Genomic DNA, 27,752 nt, shown 5'->3' on the forward strand with positions numbered 1-27,752 from the left:
TGACTCTCTCCACTGTTTATATTGTGGGTTCAGGCTGACTCTCTCCACTGTTTATATTGTGGGTTCGGGCTGACTCTCTCCACTGTTTATATTGTGGGTTCGTGCTGACTCTCTCCACTGTTTATATTGTGGGTTCGGGCTGACTCCCCACTGTTTATATTGTGGGTTCAGGCTGACTCTCTCCACTGTTTATATTGTGGGTTCGGGCTGATTCTCTCCACTGTTTATATTCTGGGTTCGCGCTGACTCCACTGTTTATATTGTGGGTTCGGGCTGACTCCCTCCACTGTTTATATTGTGGGTTCGGGCTGACTCTCTCCACTGTTTATATTGTGGGTTCGGGCTGACTCTCTCCACTGTTTATATTGTGGGTTCGGGCTGACTCTCTCCACTGTTTATATTGTGGGTTCGGGCTGACTCTCTCCACTGTTTATATTGTGGGTTCGGGCTGACTCTCTCCACTGTTTATATTGTGGGTTCGGGCTGATTCTCTCCACTGTTTATATTGTGGGTTCGCGCTGACTCCACTGTTTATATTGTGGGTTCGGGCTGACTCCCTCCACTGTTTATATTGTGGGTTCGGGCTGACTCTCTGCACTGTTTATATTGTGGGTTCGGGCTGACTCCCTCCACTGTTTATATTGTGGGTTCGGGCTGACTCCCTCCACTGTTTATATTGTGGGTTCGGGCTGACTCCCTCCACTGTTTATATTGTGGGTTCGGGCTGATTCTCTCCACTGTTTATATTGTGGGTTCGGTCTGACTCTCTCCACTGTTTATATTGTGGGTTCGGTCTGACTCTCTCCACTGTTTATATTGTGGGTTCAGACTGACTCTCTCCACCGTTTATATTGTGGGTTCGGGCTGACTCTCTCCACTGTTTATATTGTGGGTTCGGGCTGATTCTCTCCACTGTTTATATTGTGGGTTCGGTCTGACTCTCTCCACTGTTTATATTGTGGGTTCGGGCTGACTCTCTCCACTGTTTATATTGTGGGTTCGGGCTGATTCTCTCCACTGTTTATATTGTGGGTTCGGGCTGACTCTCTCCACTGTTTATATTGTGGGTTCGGGCTGACTCCCTCCACTGTTTATATTGTGGGTTCAGACTGACTCTCTCCACTGTTTATATTGTGGGTTCGGGCTGACTCCCTCCACTGTTTATATTGTGGGTTCAGACTGACTCTCTCCACTGTTTATATTGTGGGTTCAGACTGATTCTCTCCACTGTTTATATTGTGGGTTCGGGCTGACTCTCCCCACTGTTTATATTGTGGGTTCGGGCTGACTCTCTCCACTGTTTATATTGTGGGTTCGGGCTGACTCTCTCCACTGTTTATATTGTGGGTTCGGGCTGACTCTCCCCACTGTTTATATTGTGGGTTCAGACTGACTCTCTCCACTGTTTATATTGTGGGTTCGGGCTGACTCTCTCCACTGTTTATATTGTGGGTTCGGGCTGACTCTCTCCACTGTTTATATTGTGGGTTCGGGCTGACTCTCTCCACTGTTTATATTGTGGGTTCGGGCTGACTCTCTCCACTGTTTATATTGTGGGTTCGGGCTGACTCTCCACTGTTTATATTGTGGGTTCGGGCTGACTCCCTCCACTGTTTATATTGTGGGTTCAGACTGACTCTCTCCACTGTTTATATTGTGGGTTCGGGCTGACTCTCCCCACTGTTTATATTGTGGGTTCAGACTGACTCTCTCCACTGTTTATATTGTGGGTTCGGGCTGACTCTCTCCACTGTTTATATTGTGGGTTCGGGCTGACTCTCTCCACTGTTTATATTGTGGGTTCGGGCTGACTCTCTCCACTGTTTATATTGTGGGTTCGGGCTGACTCTCTCCACTGTTTATATTGTGGGTTCGGGCTGACTCTCTCCACTGTTTATATTGTGGGTTCGGGCTGACTCTCTCCACTGCTTATATTGTGGGTTCGGGCTGACTCTCTCCACTGTTTATATTGTGGGTTCGGGCTGACTCTCTCCACTGTTTATATTGTGGGTTCGGACTGACTCTCCCCACTGTTTATATTGTGGGTTCGGGCTGACTCTCTCCACTGTTTATATTGTGGGTTCGGGCTGACTCTCTCCACTGTTTATATTGTGGGTTCGGGCTGACTCTCTCCACTGTTTATATTGTGGGTTCGGGCTGATTCTCCCCACTGTTTTTATTGTGGGTTCGGGCTGACTCTCTGCACTGTTTTTATTGTGGGTTCGGGCTGACTCTCTCCACTGTTTATATTGTGGGTTCGGACTGACTCCCTCCACTGTTTATATTGTGGGTTCGGGCTGATTCTCTCCACTGTTTATATTGTGGGTTCGGGCTGACTCTCCACTGTTTATATTGTGGGTTCGGGCTGACCCTCCACTGTTTATATTGTGGGTTCGGGCTGACTCCCTCCACTGTTTATATTGTGGGTTCCGGCTGACTCTCTCCACTGTTTATATTGTGGGTTCGGGCTGACTCTCTCCACTGTTTATATTATGGGTTCGGGCTGATTCTCTCCACTGTTTATATTGTGGGTTCGGGATGACTCTCTCCACTGTTTATATTGTGGGTTCGGGCTGACTCTCTCCACTGTTTATATTGTGGGTTCGGGCTGACTCTCTCCACTGTTTATATTGTGGGTTCGGGCTGACTCCCTCCACTGTTTATATTGTGGGTTCCGGCTGACTCTCTCCACTGTTTATATTGTGGGTTCGGGCTGACTCTCTCCACTGTTTATATTATGGGTTCGGGCTGATTCTCTCCACTGTTTATATTGTGTGTTCGGGCTGATTCTCTCCACTGTTTCTATTGTGGGTTCGGGCTGACTCTCTCCACTGTTTCTATTGTGGGTTCGGGCTGACTCTCTCCACTGTTTATATTGTGGGTTCGGGCTGACTCTCTCCACTGTTTCTATTGTGGGTTCGGGCTGACTCTCTCCACTGTTTATATTGTGGGTTCGGGCTGACTCTCCACTGTTTATATAGTGGGTTCGGGCTGACTCTCTCCACTGTTTATATTGTGGGTTCGGGCTGACTCTCTCCACTGTTTATATAGTGGGTTCGGGCTGACTCTCTCCACTGTTTATTTTGTGGGTTCAGACTGAATCTCCGCACTGTTTATATTGTGGGTTCGGGCTGACTCTCTCCACTGTTTATATTGTGGGTTCAGACTGACTCCCCACTGTTTATATTGTGGGTTCGGGCTGACTCTCTCCTCTGTTTATATTGTGGGTTCGGGCTGACTCTCTCCTCTGTTTATATTGTGGGTTCGGGCTGACTCTCTCCTCTGTTTATATTGTGGGTTCGGGCTGACTCTCTCCTCTGTTTATATTGTGGGTTCGGGCTGACTCTCTCCACTGTTTATATTGTGGGTTCGGGCTGACTCTCTCCACTGTTTATATTCTGGGTTCGGGCTGACTCTCTCCACTGTTTATATTGTGGGTTCAGGCTGACTCTCTCCACTGTTTATATTGTGGGTTCGGGCTGACTCTCTCCACTGTTTATATTGTGGGTTCGGGCTGACTCCCTCCACTGTTTATATTGTGGGTTCAGACTGACTCTCTCCACTGTTTATATTGTGGGTTCGGGCTGACTCTCTCCACTGTTTATATTGTGGGTTCGGGCTGACTCTCTCCACTGTTTATATTGTGGGTTCGGGCTGACTCCCTCCACTGTTTATATTGTGGGTTCGGGCTGACTCTCTGCACTGTTTATATTGTGAGTTCGGGCTGACTCTCTCCACTGTTTATATTGTGAGTTCGGGCTGACTCTCTCCACTGTTTATATTGTGGGTTCGGGCTGACTCTCTCCACTGTTTATATTGTGGGTTCGGGCTGACTCTCTCCACTGTTTATATTGTGGGTTCGGGCTGACTCCCTCCACTGTTTATATTGTGGGTTCGGGCTGACTCTCTGCACTGTTTATATTGTGAGTTCGGGCTGACTCTCTCCACTGTTTATATTGTGGGTTCGGGCTGACTCTCTCCACTGTTTATATTGTGGGTTCGGGCTGACTCTCTCCACTGTTTATATTGTGGGTTCGGGCTGACTCTCTCCACTGTTTATATTGTGGGTTCGGGCTGACTCTCTCCACTGTTTATATTGTGGGTTCGGGCTGACTCTCCCCACTGTTTATATTGTGGGTTCGGGCTGACTCCCTCCACTGTTTATATTGTGGGTTCGGGCTGACTCTCCCCACTGTTTATATTGTGGGTTCGGGCTGACTCTCTCCACTGTTTATATTGTGGGTTCGGGCTGACTCTCTCCACTGTTTATATTGTGGGTTCGGACTGACTCTCCCCACTGTTTATATTGTGGGTTCGGGCTGACTCTCTCCACTGTCTATACTGTGGGTTCGGGCTGACTCTCTCCACTGTTTATATTGTGGGTTCAGACTGACTCTCTCCACTGTTTATATTGTGGGTTCAGACTGACTCTCTCCACTGTTTATATTGTGGGTTCGGGCTGACTCTCTCCACTGTTTATATTGTGGGTTCAGACTGACTCTCTCCACTGTTTATATTGTGGGTTCGGGCTGACTCCCTCCACTGTTTATATTGTGGGTTCGGGCTGACTCTCCCCACTGTTTATATTGTGGGTTCGGGCTGACTCTCTCCACTGTTTATATTGTGGGTTCGGGCTGACTCTCTCCACTGTTTATATTGTGGGTTCGGACTGACTCTCCCCACTGTTTATATTGTGGGTTCGGGCTGACTCTCTCCACTGTTTATATTGTGGGTTCGGGCTGACTCTCTCCACTGTCTATACTGTGGGTTCGGGCTGACTCTCTCCACTGTTTATATTGTGGGTTCAGACTGACTCTCTCCACTGTTTATATTGTGGGTTCAGACTGACTCTCTCCACTGTTTATATTGTGGGTTCGGGCTGACTCCCTCCACTGTTTATATTGTGGGTTCGGGCTGACTCTCTCCACTGTTTATATTGTGGGTTCGGGCTGACTCCCTCCACTGTTTATATTGTGGGTTCGGGCTGACTCTCTCCACTGTTTATATTGTGGGTTCGGGCTGACTCTCTCCACTGTTTATATTGTGGGTTCGGGCTGACTCTCTCCACTGTTTATATTGTGGGTTCGGGCTGACTCTCTCCACTGTCTATACTGTGGGTTCGGGCTGACTCTCTCCACTGTTTATATTGTGGGTTCAGACTGACTCTCTCCACTGTTTATATTGTGGGTTCGGGCTGACTCTCTCCACTGTTTATATTGTGGGTTCGGGCTGACTCCCTCCACTGTTTATATTGTGGGTTCGGGCTGACTCCCTCCACTGTTTATATTGTGGGTTCGGGCTGACTCTCTCCACTGTTTATATTGTGGGTTCAGACTGACTCTCTCCACTGTTTATATTGTGGGTTCGGGCTGACTCTCTCCACTGTTTATATTGTGGGTTCGGGCTGACTCTCTCCACTGTTTATATTGTGGGTTCGGGCTGACTCTCTCCACTGTTTATATTGTGGGTTCGGGCTGACTCTCTCCACTGTTTATATTGTGGGTTCGGGCTGACTCTCCACTGTTTATATTGTGGGTTCGGGCTGACTCTCTCCACTGTTTATATTGTGGGTTCGCGCTGACTCTCTCCACTGCTTATATTGTGGGTTCGGGCTGACTCTCTCCACTGTTTATATTGTGGGTTCGGGCTGACTCTCTCCACTGTTTATATTGTGGGTTCGGGCTGACTCTCTCCACTGTTTATATTGTGGGTTCGGGCTGACTCTCCACTGTTTATATTGTGGGTTCGGGCTGACTCTCCCCACTGTTTATATTGTGGGTTCAGACTGACTCTCTCCACTGTTTATATTGTGGGTTCGGGCTGACTCCCTCTCCTGTTTATATTGTGGGTTCGGGCTGACTCCCTCCACTGTTTATATTGTGGGTTCGCGCTGACTCTCTCCACTGTTTATATTGTGGGTTCGGGCTGACTCTCCCCACTGTTTATATTGTGGGTTCAGACTGACTCTCTCCACTGTTTATATTGTGGGTTCGCGCTGACTCTCTCCACTGTTTATATTGTGGGTTCGCGCTGACTCTCTCCACTGTTTATATTGTGGGTTCGGGCTGACTCTCCACTGTTTATATTGTGGGTTCGGGCTGACTCTCTCCACTGTTTATATTGTGGGTTCGGGCTGACTCTCTCCACTGTTTATATTGTGGGTTCGGGCTGACTCTCCACTGTTTATATTGTGGGTTCGGGCTGACTCTCCCCACTGTTTATATTGTGGGTTCGGGCTGACTCTCTCCACTGTTTATATTGTGGGTTCGGGCTGACTCCCTCCACTGTTTATATTGTGGGTTCGGGCTGACTCTCTCCACTGTTTATATTGTGGGTTCGGACTGACTCTCTCCACTGTTTATATTGTGGGTTCGGGCTGACTCTCCCCACTGTTTATATTGTGGGTTCGGACTGACTCTCTCCACTGTTTATATTGTGGGTTCGGACTGACTCTCTCCACTGTTTATATTGTGGGTTCGGGCTGACTCCCTCCACTGTTTATATTGTGGGTTCGGGCTGACTCTCTCCACTGTTTATATTGTGGGTTCGGGCTGACTCTCTCCACTGTTTATATTCTGGGTTCGGACTGACTCTCTCCACTGTTTATATTGTGGGTTCGGGCTGATTCTCTCCACTGTTTCTATTGTGGGTTCGGGCTGACTCTCTCCACTGTTTATATTGTGGGTTCGGGCTGATTCTCTCCACTGTTTCTATTGTGGGTTCGGGCTGACTCCCTCCACTGTTTATATTGTGAGTTCGGGCTGACTCTCTCCACTGTTTATATTGTGGGTTCGGGCTGACTCTCTCCACTGTTTATATTGTGGGTTCGGACTGACTCTCCCCTCTGTTTATATTGTGGGTTCGGGCTGACTCTCTCCACTGTTTATATTGTGGGTTCGGGCTGACTCTCTCCACTGTTTATATTGTGGGTTCGGGCTGACTCTCTCCACTGTTTATATTGTGGGTTCGGGCTGACTCTCTCCACTGTTTATATTGTGGGTTCGGGCTGACTCTCTCCACTGTTTATATTGTGGGTTCGGGCTGACTCTCTCCACTGTTTATATTGTGGGTTCGGGCTGACTCTCTCCACTGTTTATATTGTGGGTTCGGGCTGACTCTCTCCACTGTTTATATTGTGGGTTCGGGCTGACTCCCTCCACTGTTTATATTGTGGGTTCGGGCTGACTCTCTCCACTGTTTATATTGTGGGTTCGGGCTGACTCTCTCCACTGTTTATATTGTGGGTTCGGGCTGACTCTCTCCACTGTTTATATTGTGGGTTCGGGCTGACTCTCTCCACTGTTTATATTGTGGGTTCGGGCTGACTCTCTCCACTGTTTATATTGTGGGTTCAGACTGACTCTCTCCACTGTTTATATTGTGGGATCGGGCTGACTCTCTCCACTGTTTATATTGTGGGTTCAGACTGACTCTCTCCGCTGTTTATATTGTGGGTTCAGGCTGACTCTCTCCACTGTTTATATTGTGGGTTCGGACTGACTCTCTCCGCTGTTTATATTGTGGGTTCGGACTGACTCTCCCCTCTGTTTATATTGTGGGTTCGGGCTGACTCTCTCCACTGTTTATATTGTGGGTTCGGGCTGACTCTCTCCACTGTTTATATTGTGGGTTCGGGCTGACTCTCTCCACTGTTTATATTGTGGGTTCGGGCTGACTCCCTCCACTGTTTATATTGTGGGTTCGGGCTGACTCCCTCCACTGTTTATATTGTGGGTTCAGACTGACTCTCTCCACTGTTTATATTGTGGGTTCGGGCTGACTCTCTCCACTGTTTATATTGTGAGTTCGGGCTGACTCTCTCCACTGTTTATATTGTGGGTTCGGGCTGACTCCCTCCACTGTTTATATTGTGGGTTCGGGCTGACTCTCTCCACTGTTTATATTGTGGGTTCGGGCTGACTCTCTCCACTGTTTATATTGTGGGTTCGGGCTGACTCTCTCCACTGTTTATATTGTGGGTTCGGGCTGACTCTCTCCACTGTTTATATTGTGGGTTCGGGCTGACTCTCTCCACTGTTTATATTGTGGGTTCAGGCTGACTCTCTCCACTGTTTATATTGTGGGTTCGGGCTGACTCTCTCCACTGTTTATATTGTGGGTTCGGACTGACTCTCTCCACTGTTTATATTGTGGGTTCGGGCTGACTCTCTCCACTGTTTATATTGTGGGTTCGGGCTGACTCTCTCCACTGTTTATATTGTGGGTTCAGTCTGACTCTCTCCACTGTTTATATTGTGGGTTCGGGCTGACTCCCCTCTGTTTATATTGTGGGTTCGGGCTGACTCTCTCCACTGTTTATATTGTGGGTTCGGGCTGACTCTCCCCACTGTTTTTATTGTGGGTTCGGGCTGACTCTCTCCACTGTTTATATTGTGGGTTCGGGCTGACTCTCTCCATCGTTTATATGGTGGGTTTGGGCTGACTCCATCCACTGTTGATATTATGGGTTCGGGCTGATTCTCTCCACTGTTTATATTGTGGGTTCGGGCTGACTCCCTCCACTGTTTATATTGTGGGTTCGGGCTGACTCTCTCCACTGTTTCTATTGTGGGTTCGGGCTGACTCTCTCCACTGTTTATATTATGGGTTCGGGCTGACTCCCTCCACTGTTTATATTGTGGGTTCAGGCTGACTCTCTCCACTGTTTCTATTGTGGGTTCGGGCTGACTCTCTCCACTGTTTCTATTGTGGGTTCGGGCTGACTCTCTCCACTGTTTATATTGTGGGTTCGGGCTGACTCTCTCCACTGTTTATATTGTGGGTTCGGGCTGACTCTCTCCACTGTTTATATAGTGGGTTCGGGCTGACTCTCTCCACTGTTTATTTTGTGGGTTCAGACTGAATCTCCGCACTGTTTATATTGTGGGTTCGGGCTGACTCTCTCCACTGTTTATATTGTGGGTTCAGACTGACTCCCCACTGTTTATATTGTGGGTTCGGGCTGACTCTCTCCTCTGTTTATATTGTGGGTTCGGGCTGACTCTCTCCTCTGTTTATATTGTGGGTTCGGGCTGACTCTCTCCTCTGTTTATATTGTGGGTTCGGGCTGACTCTCTCCTCTGTTTATATTGTGGGTTCGGGCTGACTCTCTCCACTGTTTATATTGTGGGTTCGGGCTGACTCTCTCCACTGTTTATATTGTGGGTTCGGGCTGACTCTCTCCACTGTTTATATTGTGGGTTCGGGCTGACTCCCTCCACTGTTTATATTGTGGGTTCGGGCTGACTCTCTGCACTGTTTATATTGTGAGTTCGGGCTGACTCTCTCCACTGTTTATATTGTGGGTTCGGGCTGACTCTCTCCACTGTTTATATTGTGGGTTCGGGCTGACTCTCTCCACTGTTTATATTGTGGGTTCAGGCTGACTCCCTCCACTGTTTATATTGTGGGTTCAGACTGACTCCCCACTGTTTATATTGTGGGTTCGGGCTGACTCTCCCCACTGTTTATATTGTGGGTTCAGGCTGACTCTCTCCACTGTTTATATTGTGGGTTCAGGCTGACTCTCTCCACTGTTTATATTGTGGGTTCGGGCTGACTCTCTCCACTGTTTATATTGTGGGTTCGGGCTGACTCTCTCCACTGTTTATATTGTGGGTTCGGGCTGACTCTCTCCACTGTTTATATTGTGGGTTCGGGCTGACTCTCTGCACTGTTTATATTGTGAGTTCGGGCTGACTCTCTCCACTGTTTATATTGTGGGTTCAGGCTGACTCTCTCCACTGTTTATATTGTGGGTTCGGGCTGACTCTCTCCACTGTTTATATTGTGGGTTCGGGCTGACTCTCTCCACTGTTTATATTGTGGGTTCGGGCTGACTCTCTCCACTGTTTATATTGTGGGTTCGGGCTGACTCTCTCCACTGTTTATATTGTGGGTTCAGGCTGACTCTCCCCACTGTTTATATTGTGGGTTCGGGCTGACTCTCCCCACTGTTTATATTGTGGGTTCAGGCTGACTCTCTCCACTGTTTATATTGTGGGTTCGGGCTGACTCTCTCCACTGTTTATATTGTGGGTTCGGGCTGACTCTCTCCACTGTTTATATTGTGGGTTCGGGCTGACTCCCTCCACTGTTTATATTGTGGGTTCGGGCTGACTCTCTCCACTGTTTATATTGTGGGTTCAGGCTGACTCTCCCCACTGTTTATATTGTGGGTTCGGGCTGACTCTCCCCACTGTTTATATTGTGGGTTCAGGCTGACTCTCTCCACTGTTTATATTGTGGGTTCAGGCTGACTCTCTCCACTGTTTATATTGTGGGTTCGGGCTGACTCTCTCCACTGTTTATATTGTGGGTTCGGGCTGACTCTCTCCACTGTTTATATTGTGGGTTCGGGCTGACTCTCTCCACTGTTTATATTGTGGGTTCGGGCTGACTCTCTGCACTGTTTATATTGTGAGTTCGGGCTGACTCTCTCCACTGTTTATATTGTGGGTTCAGGCTGACTCTCTCCACTGTTTATATTGTGGGTTCGGGCTGACTCTCTCCACTGTTTATATTGTGGGTTCGGGCTGACTCTCTCCACTGTTTATATTGTGGGTTCGGGCTGACTCTCTCCACTGTTTATATTGTGGGTTCGGGCTGACTCTCTCCACTGTTTATATTGTGGGTTCAGGCTGACTCTCCCCACTGTTTATATTGTGGGTTCGGGCTGACTCTCCCCACTGTTTATATTGTGGGTTCAGGCTGACTCTCTCCACTGTTTATATTGTGGGTTCGGGCTGACTCTCTCCACTGTTTATATTGTGGGTTCAGGCTGACTCTCTCCACTGTTTATATTGTGGGTTCGGGCTGACTCTCTCCACTGTTTATATTGTGGGTTCGGGCTGACTCTCTCCACTGTTTATATTGTGGGTTCAGGCTGACTCTCTCCACTGTTTATATTGTGGGTTCGGGCTGACTCTCCACTGTTTATATTGTGGGTTCGGGCTGACTCCCTCCACTGTTTATATTGTGGGTTCGGGCTGACTCTCCACTGTTTATATTGTGGGTTCGGGCTGACTCTCTCCACTGTTTATATTGTGGGTTCGGGCTGACTCTCCACTGTTTATATTGTGGGTTCGGGCTGACTCTCTCCACTGTTTATATTGTGGGTTCGGGCTGACTCCCTCCACTGTTTATATTGTGGGTTCGGGCTGACTCTCCCCACTGTTTATATTGTGGGTTCAGGCTGACTCTCTCCACTGTTTATATTGTGGGTTCGGGCTGACTCTCTCCACTGTTTATATTGTGGGTTCAGACTGACTCCCCACTGTTTATATTGTGGGTTCAGGCTGACTCTCTCCACTGTTTATATTGTGGGTTCGGGCTGACTCTCTCCACTGTTTATATTGTGGGTTCGGGCTGACTCTCTCCACTGTTTATATTGTCGGTTCGGGCTGACTCTCTCCACTGTTTATATTGTGGGTTCGGGCTGACTCTCTCCACTGCTTATATTGTGGGTTCGGGCTGACTCTCTCCACTGTTTATATTGTGGGTTCGGGCTGACTCTCTCCACTGTTTATATTGTGGGTTCAGGCTGACTCTCTCCACTGTTTATATTGTGGGTTCGGGCTGACTCTCTCCACTGTTTATATTGTGGGTTCAGGCTGACTCTCTCCACTGTTTATATTGTGGGTTCGGGCTGACTCTCTCCACTGTTTATATTGTGGGTTCAGGCTGACTCTCTCCACTGTTTATATTGTGGGTTCGGGCTGACTCCCTCCACTGTTTATATTGTGGGTTCGGGCTGACTCTCTCCACTGTTTATATTGTGGGTTCAGACTGACTCCCCACTGTTTATATTGTGGGTTCAGGCTGACTCTCTCCACTGTTTATATTGTGGGTTCGGGCTGACTCTCTCCACTGTTTATATTGTGGGTTCGGGCTGACTCTCTCCACTGTTTATATTGTCGGTTCGGGCTGACTCTCTCCACTGTTTATATTGTGGGTTCAGGCTGACTCCCTCCACTGTTTATATTGTGGGTTCGCGCTGATTCTCTCCACTGTTTATATTGTGGGTTCGGGCTGACTCTCTCCACTGTTTATATTGTGGGTTCAGGCTGATTCTCTCCACTGTTTATATTGTGGGTTCGGGCTGACTCTCTCCACTGTTTATATTGTGGGTTCGGGCTGACTCTCCCCACTGTTTATATTGTGGGTTCGGGCTGACTCTCTCCACTGTTTATATTGTGGGTTCGGGCTGACTCTCTCCACTGTTTATATTGTGGGTTCAGGCTGACTCTCTCCACTGTTTATATTGTGGGTTCGGGCTGACTCTCTCCACTGTTTATATTGTGGGTTCAGGCTGACTCTCTCCACTGTTTATATTGTGGGTTCGGGCTGACTCTCTCCACTGTTTATATTGTGGGTTCGGGCTGACTCCCTCCACTGTTTATATTGTGGTTTCGGGCTGACTCTCTCCACTGTTTATATTGTGGTTTTGGGCTGACTCTCTCCACTGTTTATATTGTGGGTTCTAGCTGACTCTCCGCACTGTTTATATTGTGGGTTCGGGCTGACTCTCTCCACTGTTTATATTGTGGGTTCGGGCTGACTCTCTCCACTGTTTATATTGTGGGTTCGGGCTGACTCTCTCCACTGTCTATATTGTGGGTTCGAGCTGACTCTCTCCACTGTTTATATTGTGGGTTCGGGCTGACTCTCTCCACTGTTTATATTGTGGGTTCGAGCTGACTCTCTCCACTGTCTATATTGTGGGTTCGAGCTGACTCTCTCCACTGTTTATATTGTGGGTTCGGGCTGACTCCCTCCACTGTTTATATTGTGGGTTCGGGCTGACTCTCCACTGTTTATATTGTGGGTTTGGGCTGACTCTCTCCACTGTTTATATTGTGGGTTCGGGCTGACTCCCTCCACTGTTTATATTGTGGGTTCGGGCTGACTCTCCCCACTGTTTATATTGTGGGTTCGGGCTGACTCCCTCCACTGTTTATATTGTGGGTTCGGGCTGACTCTCTCCACTGTTTATATTGTGGGTTCAGGCTGACTCTCCACTGTTTATATTGTGGGTTTGGGCTGACTCTCTCCACTGTTTATATTGTGGGTTCAGGCTGACTCTCTCCACTGTTTATATTGTGGGTTCGAGCTGACTCTCTCCACTGTCTATATTGTGGGTTCGAGCTGACTCTCTCCACTGTTTATATTGTGGGTTCGGGCTGACTCCCTCCACTGTTTATATTGTGGGTTCGGGCTGACTCTCCACTGTTTATATTGTGGGTTTGGGCTGACTCTCTCCACTGTTTATATTGTGGGTTCGGGCTGACTCCCTCCACTGTTTATATTGTGGGTTCGGGCTGACTCTCTCCACTGTTTATATTGTGGGTTCGGGCTGACTCTCTCCACTGTTTATATTGTGGGTTCGGGCTGACTCTCTCCACTGTTTATATTGTGGGTTCGGGCTGACTCTCTCCACTGTTTATATTGTGGGTTCGGGCTGACTCTCTCCACTGTTTATATTGTGGGTTCAGACTGACTCTCTCCACTGTTTATATTGTGGGTTCGGGCTGATTCTCTCCACTGTTTATATTGTGGGTTCAGGCTGACTCTCCCCACTGTTTATATTGTGGGTTCGGGCTGACTCTCCCCACTGTTTATATTGTGGGTTCGGGCTGACTCTCTCCACTGTTTATATTGTGTGTTCGGGCTGACTCTCTCCACTGTTTATATTGTGGGTTCAGGCTGACTCTCTCCACTGTTTATATTGTGTGTTCGGGCTGACTCTCTCCACTGTTTATATTGTGGGTTCGGGCTGACTCTCTCCACTGTTTATATTGTGGGTTCGGGCTGACTCCCTCCACTGTTTATATTGTGGGTTCGGGCTGACTCCCTCCACTGTTTATATTGTGGGTTCGGGCTGACTCTCTCCACTGTTTATATTGTGGGTTCGGGCTGACTCCCTCCACTGTTTATATTGTGGGTTCGGGCTGACTCCCTCCACTGTTTATATTGTGGGTTCGGGCTGACTCTCCACTGTTTATATTGTGGGTTCGGGCTGACTCTCTCCACTGTTTATATTGTGGGTTCGGGCTGATTCTCTCCACTGTTTATATTGTGGGTTCGGGCTGACTCTCTCCACTGTTTATATTGTGGGTTCGGGCTGACTCTCTCCACTGTTTATATTGTGGGTTCGGGCTGACTCTCTCCACTGTTTATATTGTGTGTTCGGGCTGATTCTCTCCACTGTTTATATTGTGGGTTCGGGCTGACTCTCTCCACTGTTTATATTGTGGGTTCGGGCTGACTCTCTCCACTGTTTATATTGTGGGTTCGGGCTGATTCTCTCCACTGTTTATATTGTGGGTTCGGGCTGACTCTCTCCACTGTTTATATTGTGGGTTCGGGCTGACTCTCTCCACTGTTTATATTGTGGGTTCGGGCTGACTCTCCCCACTGTTTATATTGTGGGTTCGGGCTGACTCTCTCCACTGTTTATATTGTCGGTTCGGGCTGACTCCCTCCACTGTTTATATTGTGGGTTCGGGCTGACTCTCTCCACTGTTTATATTGGGGGTTCGGGCTGACTCTCTCCACTGTTTATATTGTGGGTTCGGGCTGACTCTCTCCACTGTTTATATTGTGGGTTTGGGCTGACTCTCTCCACTGTTTATATTGTGGGTTCGGGCTGACTCTCTCCACTGTTTATATTGTGGGTTCGGGCTGACTCCCTCCACTGTTTATATTGTGGGTTCGGGCTGACTCTCTCCACTGTTTATATTGTGGGTTCAGACTGACTCTCTCCACTGTTTATATTGTGGGTTCGGGCTGACTCCCTCCACTGTTTATATTGTGGGTTCAGACTGACTCTCTCCACTGTTTATATTGTGGGTTCGGGCTGACTCTCTCCACTGTTTATATTGTGGGTTCGGGCTGACTCTCTCCACTGTTTATATTGTGGGTTCGGGCTGACTCTCTCCACTGTTTATATTGTGGGTTCGGGCTGACTCTCTCCACTGTTTATATTGTGGGTTCGGGCTGACTCTCTCCACTGTTTATATTGTGGGTTCGGGCTGACTCTCTCCACTGTTTATATTGCGGGTTCGGGCTGACTCTCTCCACTGTTTATATTGTGGGTTCGGGCTGACTCCCTCCACTGTTTATATTGTGGGTTCGGGCTGACTCCCTCCACTGTTTATATTGTGGGTTCGGGCTGACTCTCCACTGTTTATATTGTGGGTTCGGGCTGACTCTCTCCACTGTTTATATTGTGGGTTCGGGCTGATTCTCTCCACTGTTTATATTGTGGGTTCGGGCTGACTCTCTCCACTGTTTATATTGTGGGTTCGGGCTGACTCTCTCCACTGTTTATATTGTGGGTTCGGGCTGACTCTCTCCACTGTTTATATTGTGGGTTCGGGCTGACTCTCTCCACTGTTTATATTGTGGGTTCGGGCTGATTCTCTCCACTGTTTATATTGTGGGTTCGGGCTGACTCTCTCCACTGTTTATATTGTGGGTTCGGGCTGACTCTCCCCACTGTTTATATTGTGGGTTCGGGCTGACTCCCTCCACTGTTTATATTGTGGGTTCGGGCTGACTCTCTCCACTGTTTATATTGGGGGTTCGGGCTGACTCTCTCCACTGTTTATATTGTGGGTTCGGGCTGACTCTCTCCACTGTTTATATTGTGGGTTTGGGCTGACTCTCTCCACTGTTTATATTGTGGGTTCGGGCTGACTCTCTCCACTGTTTATATTGTGGGTTCAGGCTGACTCTCCCCACTGTTTATATTGTGGGTTCGGGCTGACTCCCTCCACTGTTTATATTGTGGGTTCGGGCTGACTCCCTCCACTGTTTATATTGTGGGTTCAGACTGACTCTCTCCACTGTTTATATTGTGGGTTCAGACTGACTCTCTCCACTGTTTATATTGTGGGTTCAGACTGACTCTCTCCACTGTTTATATTGTGGGTTCGGGCTGACTCTCCACTGTTTATATTGTGGGTTCAGACTGACTCTCTCCACTGTTTATATTGTCGGTTCGGGCTGACTCCCTCCACTGTTTATATTGTGGGTTCGGGCTGACTCTCTCCACTGTTTATATTGTGGGTTCGGGCTGACTCCCTCCACTGTTTATATTGTGGGTTCAGACTGACTCTCTCCACTGTTTATATTGTGGGTTCGGGCTGACTCTCTCCACTGTTTATATTGTGGGTTCTGGCTGACTCTCTCCACTGTTTATATTGTGGGTTCGGGCTGACTCTCTCCACTGTTTATATTGTGGGTTCAGACTGACTCCCTCCACTGTTTATATTGTGGGTTCAGACTGACTCTCTCCACTGTTTATATTGTGGGTTCGGGCTGACTCTCTCCACTGTTTATATTGTGGGTTCGGGCTGACTCTCTCCACTGTTTATATTGTGGGTTCGGGCTGACTCTCTCCACTGTTTATATTGTGGGATCGGGCTGACTCTCTCCACTGTTTATATTGTGGGTTCGGGCTGACTCTCTCCACTGTTTATATTGTGGGTTCGGGCTGACTCCCTCCACTGTTTATATTGTGGGTTCGGGCTGACTCCCTCCACTGTTTATATTGTGGGTTCAGACTGACTCTCTCCACTGTTTATATTGTGGGTTCGGGCTGACTCTCTCCACTGTTTATATTGTGGGTTCTGGCTGACTCTCTCCACTGTTTATATTGTGGGTTCGGGCTGACTCTCTCCACTGTTTATATTGTGGGTTCAGGCTGACTATCTCCACTGTTTATATTGTGGGTTCGGGCTGACTCTCCCCACTGTTTATATTGTGGGTTCGCGCTGACTCCACTGTTTATATTGTGGGTTCGGGCTGACTCTCTCCACTGTTTATATTGTGGGTTCAGACTGACTCTCCACTGTTTATATTGTGGGTTCAGACTGACTCTCCCCACTGTTTATATTGTGGGTTCGGGCTGACTCTCTCCACTGTTTATATTGTGGGTTCAGACTGACTCTCCCCACTGTTTATATTGTGGGTTCGGGCTGACTCTCTCCACTGTTTATATTGTGGGTTCGGGCTGACTCCCTCCACTGTTTATATTGTGGGTTCGGGCTGACTGTCGCCACTGTTTATATTGTGGGTTCGGACTGACTCTCCCCACTGTTTATATTGTGGGTTCGGGCTGACTCTCTCCACTGTTTATATTGTGGGTTCGGGCTGACTCTCTCCACTGTTTATATTGTGGGTTCGGGCTGACTCCCTCCACTGTTTATATTGTGGGTTCGGGCTGACTCCCTCCACTGTTTATATTGTGGGTTCGGGCTGACTCTCTCCACTGTTTATATTGTGGGTTCAGACTGACTCTCCCCACTGTTTATATTGTGGGTTCGGGCTGATTCTCTCCACTGTTTCTATTGTGGGTTCGGGCTGACTCTCTCCACTGTTTCTATTGTGGGTTCGGGCTGACTCTCTCCACTGTTTCTATTGTGGGTTCGGGCTGACTCTCTCCACTGTTTATATAGTGGGTTCGGGCTGACTCTCTCCACTGTTTATTTTGTGGGTTCAGACTGAATCTCCGCACTGTTTATATTGTGGGTTCGGGCTGACTCTCTCCACTGTTTATATTGTGGGTTCAGTCTGACTCTCTCCACTGTATACATTGTGGGTTCAGACTGACTCTCTCCACTGTTTATTTTGTGGGTTCAGACTGAATCTCCGCACTGTTTATATTGTGGGTTCGGGCTGACTCTCTCCACTGTTTATATTGCGGGTTCAGGCTGACTCTCTCCACTGTTTATATTGTGGGTTCGGGCTGACTCTCTCCACTGTTTACATTGTGGGTTCAGACTGACTCCCCACTGTTTATATTGTGGGTTCGGGCTGACTCTCTCCTCTGTTTATATTGTGGGTTCGGGCTGACTCTCTCCACTGTTTATATTGTGGGTTCGGGCTGACTCTCTCCACTGTTTATATTGTGGGTTCGGGCTGACTCTCTCCACTGTTTATATTGTGGGTTCGGGCTCACTCTCTCCACTGTTTATATTGTGGGTTCGGGCTCACTCTCTCCACTGTTTATATTGTGGGTTCAGACTGACTCTCTCCACTGTTTATATTGTGGGTTCGGGCTGACTCCCTCCACTGTTTATATTGTGGGTTCGGGCTGACTCCCCACTGTTTATATTGTGGGTTCGGGCTGACTCTCTCCACTGTTTATATTGTGGGTTCGGGCTGACTCTCTCCACTGTTTATATTGTAGGTTCGGGCTGACTCTCTCCACTGTTTATATTGTGGGTTCGGGCTGACTCCCTCCACTGTTTATATTGTGGGTTCGGGCTGACTCTCTCCACTGTTTATATTGTGGGTTCGGGCTGACTCTCTCCACTGTTTATATTGTGGGTTCGGGCTGATTCTCTCCACTGTTTATATTGTGGGTTCGGGCTGACTCTCTCCACTGTTTATATTGTAGGTTCGGGCTGATTCTCTCCACTGTTTATATTGTGGGTTCGGGCTGACTCTCTCCACTGTTTATATTGTAGGTTCGGGCTGACTCTCTCCACTGTTTATTTTGTGGGTTCGGGCTGACTCCCTCCACTGTTTATATTGTGGGTTCGGGCTGACTCCCTCCACTGTTTATATTGTGGGTTCGGGCTGACTCCCTCCACTGTTTATATTGTGGGTTCGGGCTGACTCTCTCCACTGTTTATATTGTGGGTTCGGGCTGACTCTCTCCACTGTTTATATTGTGGGTTCGGGCAGACTCTCTCCACTGTTTATATTGTGGGTTCGGGCTGACTCCCTCCACTGTTTATATTGTGGGTTCGGGCTGACTCTCTCCACTGTTTATATTGTGGGTTCGGGCAGACTCTCTCCACTGTTTATATTGTGTGTTCGGGCTGACTCTCTCCACTGTTTATATTGTGGGTTCGGGCTGACTCCCTCCACTGTTTATATTGTGGGTTCGGGCTGACTCTCTCCACTGTTTATATTGTGGGTTCGGGCTGACTCTCTCCACTGTTTATATTGTGGGTTCGGGCTGACTCTCTCCACTGTTTATATTGTGGGTTCGGGCTGACTCTCTCCACTGTTTATATTGTGGGTTCGGGCTGACTCTCTCCACTGTTTATATTGTGGGTTCGGGCTGACTCTCTCCACTGTTTATATTGTGGGTTCGGGCTGTCTCTCCACTGTTTATATTGTGGGTTCGGGCTGACTCTCCGCACTGTTTATATTGTGGGTTCGGGCTGACTCTCTCCACTGTTTATATTGTGGGTTCGGGCTGACTCTCTCCACTGTCTATATTGTGGGTTCGAGCTGACTCTCTCCACTGTTTATATTGTGGGTTCGGGCTGACTCTCTCCACTGTTTATATTGTGGGTTCGGGCTGACTCTCCACTGTCTATATTGTGGGTTCGAGCTGACTCCCTCCACTGTTTATATTGTGGGTTCGGGCTGACTCTCTCCACTGTTTATATTGTGGGTTCGGGCTGACTCTCTCCACTGTTTATATTGTGGGTTCGGGCTGACTCCCTCCACTGTTTATATTGTTGGTTTGGGCTGACTCTCTCCACTGTTTATATTGTGGGTTCGGGCTGACTCTCTCCACTGTTTATATTGTGGGTTAGGGCTGACTCTCTCCACTGTTTATATTGTGGGTTCGGGCTGACTCTCCACTGTTTATATTGTGGGTTCGGGCTGACTCTCTCCACTGTTTATATTGTGGGTTCGGGCTGACTCCCTCCACTGTTTATATTGTGGGTTCAGACTGACTCTCTCCACTGTTTATATTGTGGGTTCGGGCTGACTCCCTCCACTGTTTATATTGTGGGTTCGGGCTGACTCTCTCCACTGTTTATATTGTGGGTTCGGGCTGACTCTCTCCACTGTTTATATTGTGGGTTCGGGCTGACTCTCTCCACTGTTTATATTGTGGGTTCGGGCTGACTCTCTCCACTGTTTATATTGTGGGTTCGGGCTGACTCTCTCCACTGTTTATATTGTGGGTTCGGGCTGACTCCCTCCACTGTTTATATTGTGGGTTCGGGCTGACTCCCTCCACTGTTTATATTGTGGGTTCGGGCTGACTCTCTCCACTGTTTATATTGTGGGTTCGGGCTGACTCCCTCCACTGTTTATATTGTGGGTTCGGGCTGACTCTCTCCACTGTTTATATTGTGGGTTCGGGCAGACTCTCTCCACTGTTTATATTGTGGGTTCGGGCTGACTCTCTCCACTGTTTATATTGTGGGTTCGGGCTGACTCTCCACTGTTTATATTGTGGGTTCGGGCTGACTCTCTCCACTGTTTATATTGTGGGTTCGGGCTGACTCTCCACTGTTTATATTGTGGGTTCGGGCTGACTCTCTCCACTGTTTATATTGTGGGTTCGGGCTGACTCTCTCCACTGTTTATATTGTGGGTTCGGGCTGACTCTCTCCACTGTTTATATTGTGGGTTCGGGCTGTCTCTCCACTGTTTATATTGTGGGTTCGGGCTGACTCTCCGCACTGTTTATATTGTGGGTTCGGGCTGACTCTCTCCACTGTTTATATTGTGGGTTCGGGCTGACTCTCCACTGTCTATATTGTGGGTTCGAGCTGACTCTCTCCACTGTTTATATTGTGGGTTCGGGCTGACTCCCTCCACTGTTTATATTGTGGGTTCGGGCTGACTCTCTCCACTGTTTATATTGTGGGTTCGGGCTGACTCTCTCCACTGTTTATATTGTGGGTTAGGGCTGACTCTCTCCACTGTTTATATTGTGGGTTCGGGCTGACTCTCCACTGTTTATATTGTGGGTTCGGGCTGACTCTCTCCACTGTTTATATTGTGGGTTCGGGCTGACTCTCTCCACTGTTTATATTGTGGGTTCGGGCTGACTCTCTCCACTGTTTATATTGTGGGTTCGGGCTGACTCCCTCCACTGTTTATATTGTGGGTTCGGGCTGACTCTCCACTGTTTATATTGTGGGTTCAGGCTGACTCTCTCCACTGTTTATATTGTGGGTTCGGGCTGACTCTCTCCACTGTTTATATTGTGGGTTAGGGCTGACTCTCTCCACTGTTTATATTGTGGGTTCAGGCTGACTCTCTCCACTGTTTATATTGTGGGTTCAGGCTGACTCTCTCCACTGTTTATATTGTGGGTTCGGGCTGACTCTCTCCACTGTTTATATTGTGGGTTAGGGCTGACTCTCTCCACTGTTTATATTGTGGGTTCGGGCTGACTCTCTCCACTGTCTATATTGTGGGTTCAGACTGACTCTCCCCACTGTTTATATTGTGGGTTAGGGCTGACTCTCTCCACTGTTTATATTGTGGGTTCGGGCTGACTCTCTCCACTGTTTATATTGTGGGTTCGGGCTGACTCCCTCCACTGTTTATATTGTGGGTTCGGGCTGACTCCCTCCGCTGTTTATATTGTGGGTTCGGGCTGACTCTCCCCACTGTTTATATTGTGGGTTCGGGCTGACTCCCTCCACTGTTTATATTGTGGGTTCGGGCTGACTCCCTCCGCTGTTTATATTGTGGGTTCGGGCTGACTCTCCCCACTGTTTATATTGTGGGTTCGGGCTGATTCTCTCCACTGTTTATATTGTGGGTTCGGGCTGACTCTCTCCACTGTTTATATTGTGGGTTCGGGCTGACTCCCTCCACTGTTTATATTGTGGGTTCGGGCTGACTCCCTCCACTGTTTATATTGTGGGTTCGGGCTGACTCTCTCCACTGTTTATATTGTGGGTTCGGGCTGACTCTCCCCACTGTTTATATTATGGGTTCGGGCTGACTCCCTCCACTGTTTATATTGTGGGTTCGGGCTGACTCTCTCCACTGTTTATATTGTGGGTTCGGGCTGACTCTCCCCACTGTTTATATTGTGGGTTCAGACTGACTCCCTCCACTGTTTATATTGTGGGTTCGGGCTGACTCTCCACTGTTTATATTGTGGGTTCAGGCTGACTCTCTCCACTGTTTATATTGTGGGTTCGGGCTGACTCCCTCCACTGTTTATATTGTGGGTTCGGGCTGATTCTCCCCACTGTTTATATTGTGGGTTCGGGCTGACTCTCCACTGTTTATATTGTGGGTTCAGGCTGACTCTCTCCACTGTTTATATTGTGGGTTCGGGCTGACTCTCTCCACTGTTTATATTGTGGGTTCAGGCTGACTCTCTCCACTGTTTATATTGTGGGTTCGGGCTGACTCTCTCCACTGTTTATATTGTGGGTTCGGGCTGACTCTCCCCACTGTTTATATTGTGGGTTCGGACTGACTCTCCCCACTGTTTATATTGTGGGTTCGGGCTGACTCCCTCCACTGTTTATATTGTGGGTTCGGGCTGACTCCCTCCACTGTTTATATTGTGGGTTCAGACTGACTCTCCCCACTGTTTATATTGTGGGTTCAGGCTGACTCTCTCCACTGTTTATATTGTGGGTTCGGGCTGACTCTCTCCACTGTTTATATTGTGGGTTCGGGCTGACTCTCCACTGTTTATATTGTGGGTTCAGACTGACTCTCTCCACTGTTTATATTGTGGGTTCGGGCTGACTCTCTCCCCACTGTTTATATTGTGGGTTCGGGCTGACTCTCTCCACTGTTTATATTGTGGGTTCAGGCTGACTCTCTCCACTGTTTATATTGTGGGTTCGGGCTGACTCTCTCCACTGTTTATATTGTGGGTTCGGGCTGACTCCCTCCACTGTTTATATTGTGGGTTCGGGCTGACTCTCCACTGTTTATATTGTGGGTTCAGGCTGACTCTCTCCACTGTTTATATTGTGGGTTCGGGCTGACTCTCTCCACTGTTTATATTGTGGGTTCGGGCTGACTCTCTCCTCTGTTTATATTGTGGGTTCGGGCTGACTCTCCCCACTGTTTATATTGTGGGTTCGGGCTGACTCTCTCCACTGTTTATATTGTGGGTTCGGGCTGACTCTCTCCACTGTTTATATTGTGGGTTCGGGCTGACTCTCTCCACTGTTTATATTGTGGGTTCGGGCTGACTCCCTCCACTGTTTATATTGTGGGTTCGGGCTGACTCTCTCCACTGTTTATATTGTGGGTTCGGGCTGACTCTCTCCACTGTTTATATTGTGGGTTCAGGCTGACTCTCTCCACTGTTTATATTGTGGGTTCGGGCTGACTCTCTCCACTGTTTATATTGTGGGTTTGGGCTGACTCTCTCCACTGTTTATATTGTGGGTTCGGGCTGACTCCCTCCACTGTTTATATTGTGGGTTCGGGCTGACTCTCTCCACTGTTTATATTGTGAGTTCGGGCTGACTCTCTCCACTGTTTATATTGTGGGTTCGGGCTGACTCTCTCCACTGTTTATATTGTGGGTTCAGACTGACTCTCTCCACTGTTTATATTGTGGGTTCGGGCTGACTCTCTCCACTGTTTACATTGTGGGTTCGGGCTGACTCCCTCCACTGTTTATATTGTGGGTTCGGGCTGACTCTCTCCACTGTTTATATTGTGGGTTCGGGCTGACTCTCTCCACTGTTTATATTGTGGGTTCGGGCTGACTCTCTCCACTGTTTATATTGTGAGTTCGGGCTGACTCTCTCCACTGTTTATATTGTGGGTTCGGGCTGACTCTCTCCACTGTTTATATTGTGGGTTCGGGCTGACTCTCTCCACTGTTTATATTGTGGGTTCGGGCTGACTCTCTCCCCTGTTTATATTGTGGGTTCGGGCTGACTCTCTCCACTGTTTATATTGTGGGTTCGGGCTGACTCCCTCCACTGTTTATATTGTGGGTTCGGGCTGACTCTCTCCACTGTTTATATTGTGGGTTCGGGCTGATTCTCTCCACTGTTTATATTGTGGGTTCGGGCTGACTCTCTCCACTGTTTATATTGTGGGTTCGGGCTGACTCTCTCCACTGTTTATATTGTGGGTTCGGGCTGACTCTCTCCACTGTTTATATTGTGGGTTCGGGCTGACTCTCTCCACTGTTTATATTGTGGGTTCGGGCTGACTCTCTCCACTGTTTATATTGTGGGTTCGGGCTGACTCTCTCCACTGTTTATATTGTGGGTTCGGGCTGACTCTCTCCACTGTTTATATTGTGGGTTCGGGCTGACTCTCTCCACTGTTTATATTGTGGGTTCGGGCTGACTCTCTCCACTGTTTATATTGTGGGTTCGGGCTGACTCTCCACTGTTTATATTGTGGGTTCGGGCTGACTCTCTCCACTGTTTATATTGTGGGTTCAGACTGACTCCCTCCACTGTTTATATTGTGGGTTCGGGCTGACTCTCTCCACTGTTTATATTGTGGGTTCGGGCTGACTCTCTCCACTGTTTATATTGTGGGTTCAGGCTGACTCTCTCCACTGTTTATATTGTGGGTTCGGGCTGATTCTCTCCACTGTTTATATTGTGGGTTCGGGCTGACTCCCCACTGTTTATATTGTGGGTTCGGGCTGATTCTCTCCACTGTTTATATTGTGGGTTCAGACTGACTCTCTCCACTGTTTATATTGTGGGTTCGGGCTGACTCCCCACTGTTTATATTGTGGGTTCGGGCTGATTCTCTCCACTGTTTATATTGTGGGTTCAGACTGACTCTCCCCACTGTTTATATTGTGGGTTCGGGCTGACTCTCTCCACTGTTTATATTGTGGGTTCAGACTGACTCTCTCCACTGTTTATATTGTGGGTTCGGGCTGACTCTCCCCACTGTTTATATTGTGGGTTCGGGCTGACTCTCCACTGTTTATATTGTGGGTTCGGGCTGACTCTCTCCACTGTTTATATTGTGGGTTCAGACTGACTCCCTCCACTGTTTATATTGTGGGTTCGGGCTGACTCCCTCCACTGTTTATATTGTGGGTTCGGGCTGACTCCCTCCACTGTTTATATTGTGGGTTCGGGCTGACTCCCCACTGTTTATATTGTGGGTTCGGGCTGATTCTCTCCACTGTTTATATTGTGGGTTCGGGCTGACTCTCTCCACTGTTTATATTGTGGGTTCAGACTGACTCTCTCCACTGTTTATATTGTGGGTTCGGGCTGACTCCCTCCGCTGTTTATATTGTGGGTTCGGGCTGACTCTCCCCACTGTTTATATTGTGGGTTCGGGCTGACTCCCTCCACTGTTTATATTGTGGGTTCGGGCTGACTCTCTCCACTGTTTATATTGTGGGTTCGGGCTGACTCTCTCCACTGTTTATATTGTGGGTTCAGACTGACTCTCTCCACTGTTTATATTGTGGGTTCGGGCTGACTCCCCACTGTTTATATTGTGGGTTCGGGCTGACTCTCTCCACTGTTTATATTGTGGGTTCGGGCTGACTCCCCACTGTTTATATTGTGGGTTCGGGCTGATTCTCTCCACTGTTTATATTGTGGGTTCGGGCTGACTCTCTCCACTGTTTATATTGTGGGTTCGGGCTGACTCTCCCCACTGTTTATATTGTGGGTTCGGGCTGACTCCCTCCACTGTTTATATTGTGGGTTCGGGCTGACTCCCTCCACTGTTTATATTGTGGGTTCGGGCTGACTCCCCACTGTTTATATTGTGGGTTCGGGCTGATTCTCTCCACTGTTTATATTGTGGGTTCGGGCTGACTCTCCCCACTGTTTATATTGTGAGTTCGGGCTGACTCTCTCCACTGTTTATATTGTGGGTTCGGGCTGACTCCCTCCACTGTTTATATTGTGGGTTCGGGCTGACTCTCTCCACTGTTTATATTGTGGGTTCGGGCTGACTCTCCACTGTTTATATTGTGGGTTCAGGCTGACTCTCTCCACTGTTTATATTGTGGGTTCGGGCTGACTCTCTCCACTGTTTATATTGTGGGTTCGGGCTGACTCTCTCCACTGTTTATATTGTGGGTTCGGGCTGACTCTCTCCACTGTTTATATTGTGGGTTCGGGCTGACTCTCTCCACTGTTTATATTGTGGGTTCAGGCTGACTCTCTCCACTGTTTATATTGTGGGTTCGGGCTGACTCTCTCCACTGTTTATATTGTGGGTTCGGGCTGACTCCCTCCACTGTTTATATTGTGGGTTCGGGCTGACTCTCTCCACTCTTTATATTGTGGGTTCGGGCTGACTCTCTCCACTGTTTATATTGTGTGTTCGGGCTGACTCCCTCCACTGTTTATATTGTGGGTTCAGACTGACTCTCTCCACTGTTTATATTGTGGGTTCGGGCTGACTCTCTCCACTGTTTATATTGTGGGTGCGGGCTGACTCACCGCACTGTTTATATTGTGTGTTCGGGCTGACTCCCTCCACTGTTTATATTGTGGATTCAGGCTGACTCTCTCCACTCTTTATATTGTGGGTTCGGGCTGACTCTCTCCACTGTTTATATTGTGGGTTCGGGCTGATTCTCTCCACTGTTTATATTGTGGGTTCGGGCTGACTCCCTCCACTGTTTATATTGTGGGTTCGGGCTGACTCTCTCCACTGTTTATATTGTGGGTTCGGGCTGAGCTGTCGCACAGACTATCCCAGAGTCCAGGACAAGCTGATCAGGACAACTAACATCTACTGACCATGAAAACCTGGTCATTTTATACAGACTGGTTTTAGTTTCTAGAATTTGAGCATTTATATTTGCACGGACACTACAGCGGATTTTACTGTTAATGTAAGGAAGAGAAATCCTTTTTGACACAATTTTCAAGGTGGACATTCAACCAGCATGCTTTGGGAAGCTGGGAACAGTGCTGATGGGGAAAAGCTTGTTTTAAAATTAAAACCTGCTGAGCTGTGGCAAAGCAGCGAAACGAGAGGTGCTATCAAGAAGGAACAAAGACCTTGGCCCAGAAATTCGGGTCGGGGGCTTCCCGTGGGTGCAAGCTTCCGACCTGCACTTACCTAGCGTGCCAGCCGTTGAGCTGTGGGACCCTCGTGGGAGTCTGATCCTGGGCCTCCTCCAACTGCCGGCGCGCAGTGCTTGTGTATACCAGGGGCGCAGTTAGTTCGAAGCGTCCTCTGGAATCACGTGGGCCATGGAGAGCCAATGGTAGCAGGGAAATGCCCATTCATAATATTGACAGGAAGAGCTGTCAAAACTATAAATACTATAAGCCCCAAAACATAACTAAAACTTCAAATAATTTTTTTTTAAAAATCACATTTTTAAATTGCATCAAATAACTATTTTAAACAATAATTGAAATTAAGAAAAAAATTCATTACATTTTCTAACGGGGCTAAAAATAAACTTAGTATTTAAAAGTAATAAACCTGTGGAAAAAATGTTTTAATTTTAATTAATTCACCACCTACCTTGTTAAAAGCAGGCCTTACGACTGCTTTTTACATGTGTAACTCCTGGAGACTTACCCTCCCGGAAAAACCTGCAAAAAAAACCGTAAGTTCGATACGCACGCGCTGCCTCTCCGGCGCACGTGTTCGACTTCTGAACCCCTTCCTTTAAGGGAACGGAAGTTCTGGTTTCCCGCGCATGCACGAAACTGGCACTTCCATTGGGCCTACGGGTGAGTACCCCGTGTGTACTCACCCGTGGAGACCCGAATTTCTGGGCCCTTGTGTAGCTAAAAATGTCTGTGTCAACAATGAGGGATTAGGCCTTAACAAGATAACACAGAACTCTTCAACAAACAATCCTTATCAGAAAGTTTGCCAGCTAGACTGTTGAGATTTGTGTGAGCAATCCAGCCAATCAGCTGTTACTGTGGTCTTCACATGTTGGAAATTTACTGAAAGGAGCTTTAAGTAAGACGGACAGTATTATGCGGGCTTTAACTTTAAGTTTTAAACTTAAAAACCATGATATATTATTGGTTATCATGATCTAAGACTATCATTGATAGGCCAATGAGGCC

The sequence above is a fragment of the Somniosus microcephalus genome, chromosome 26, assembly GCF_052327205.1.
Source record: "Somniosus microcephalus isolate GS21.2 chromosome 26, FLI_Smic_1.0, whole genome shotgun sequence".
NCBI classification, from domain to species: domain Eukaryota; kingdom Metazoa; phylum Chordata; class Chondrichthyes; order Squaliformes; family Somniosidae; genus Somniosus; species Somniosus microcephalus.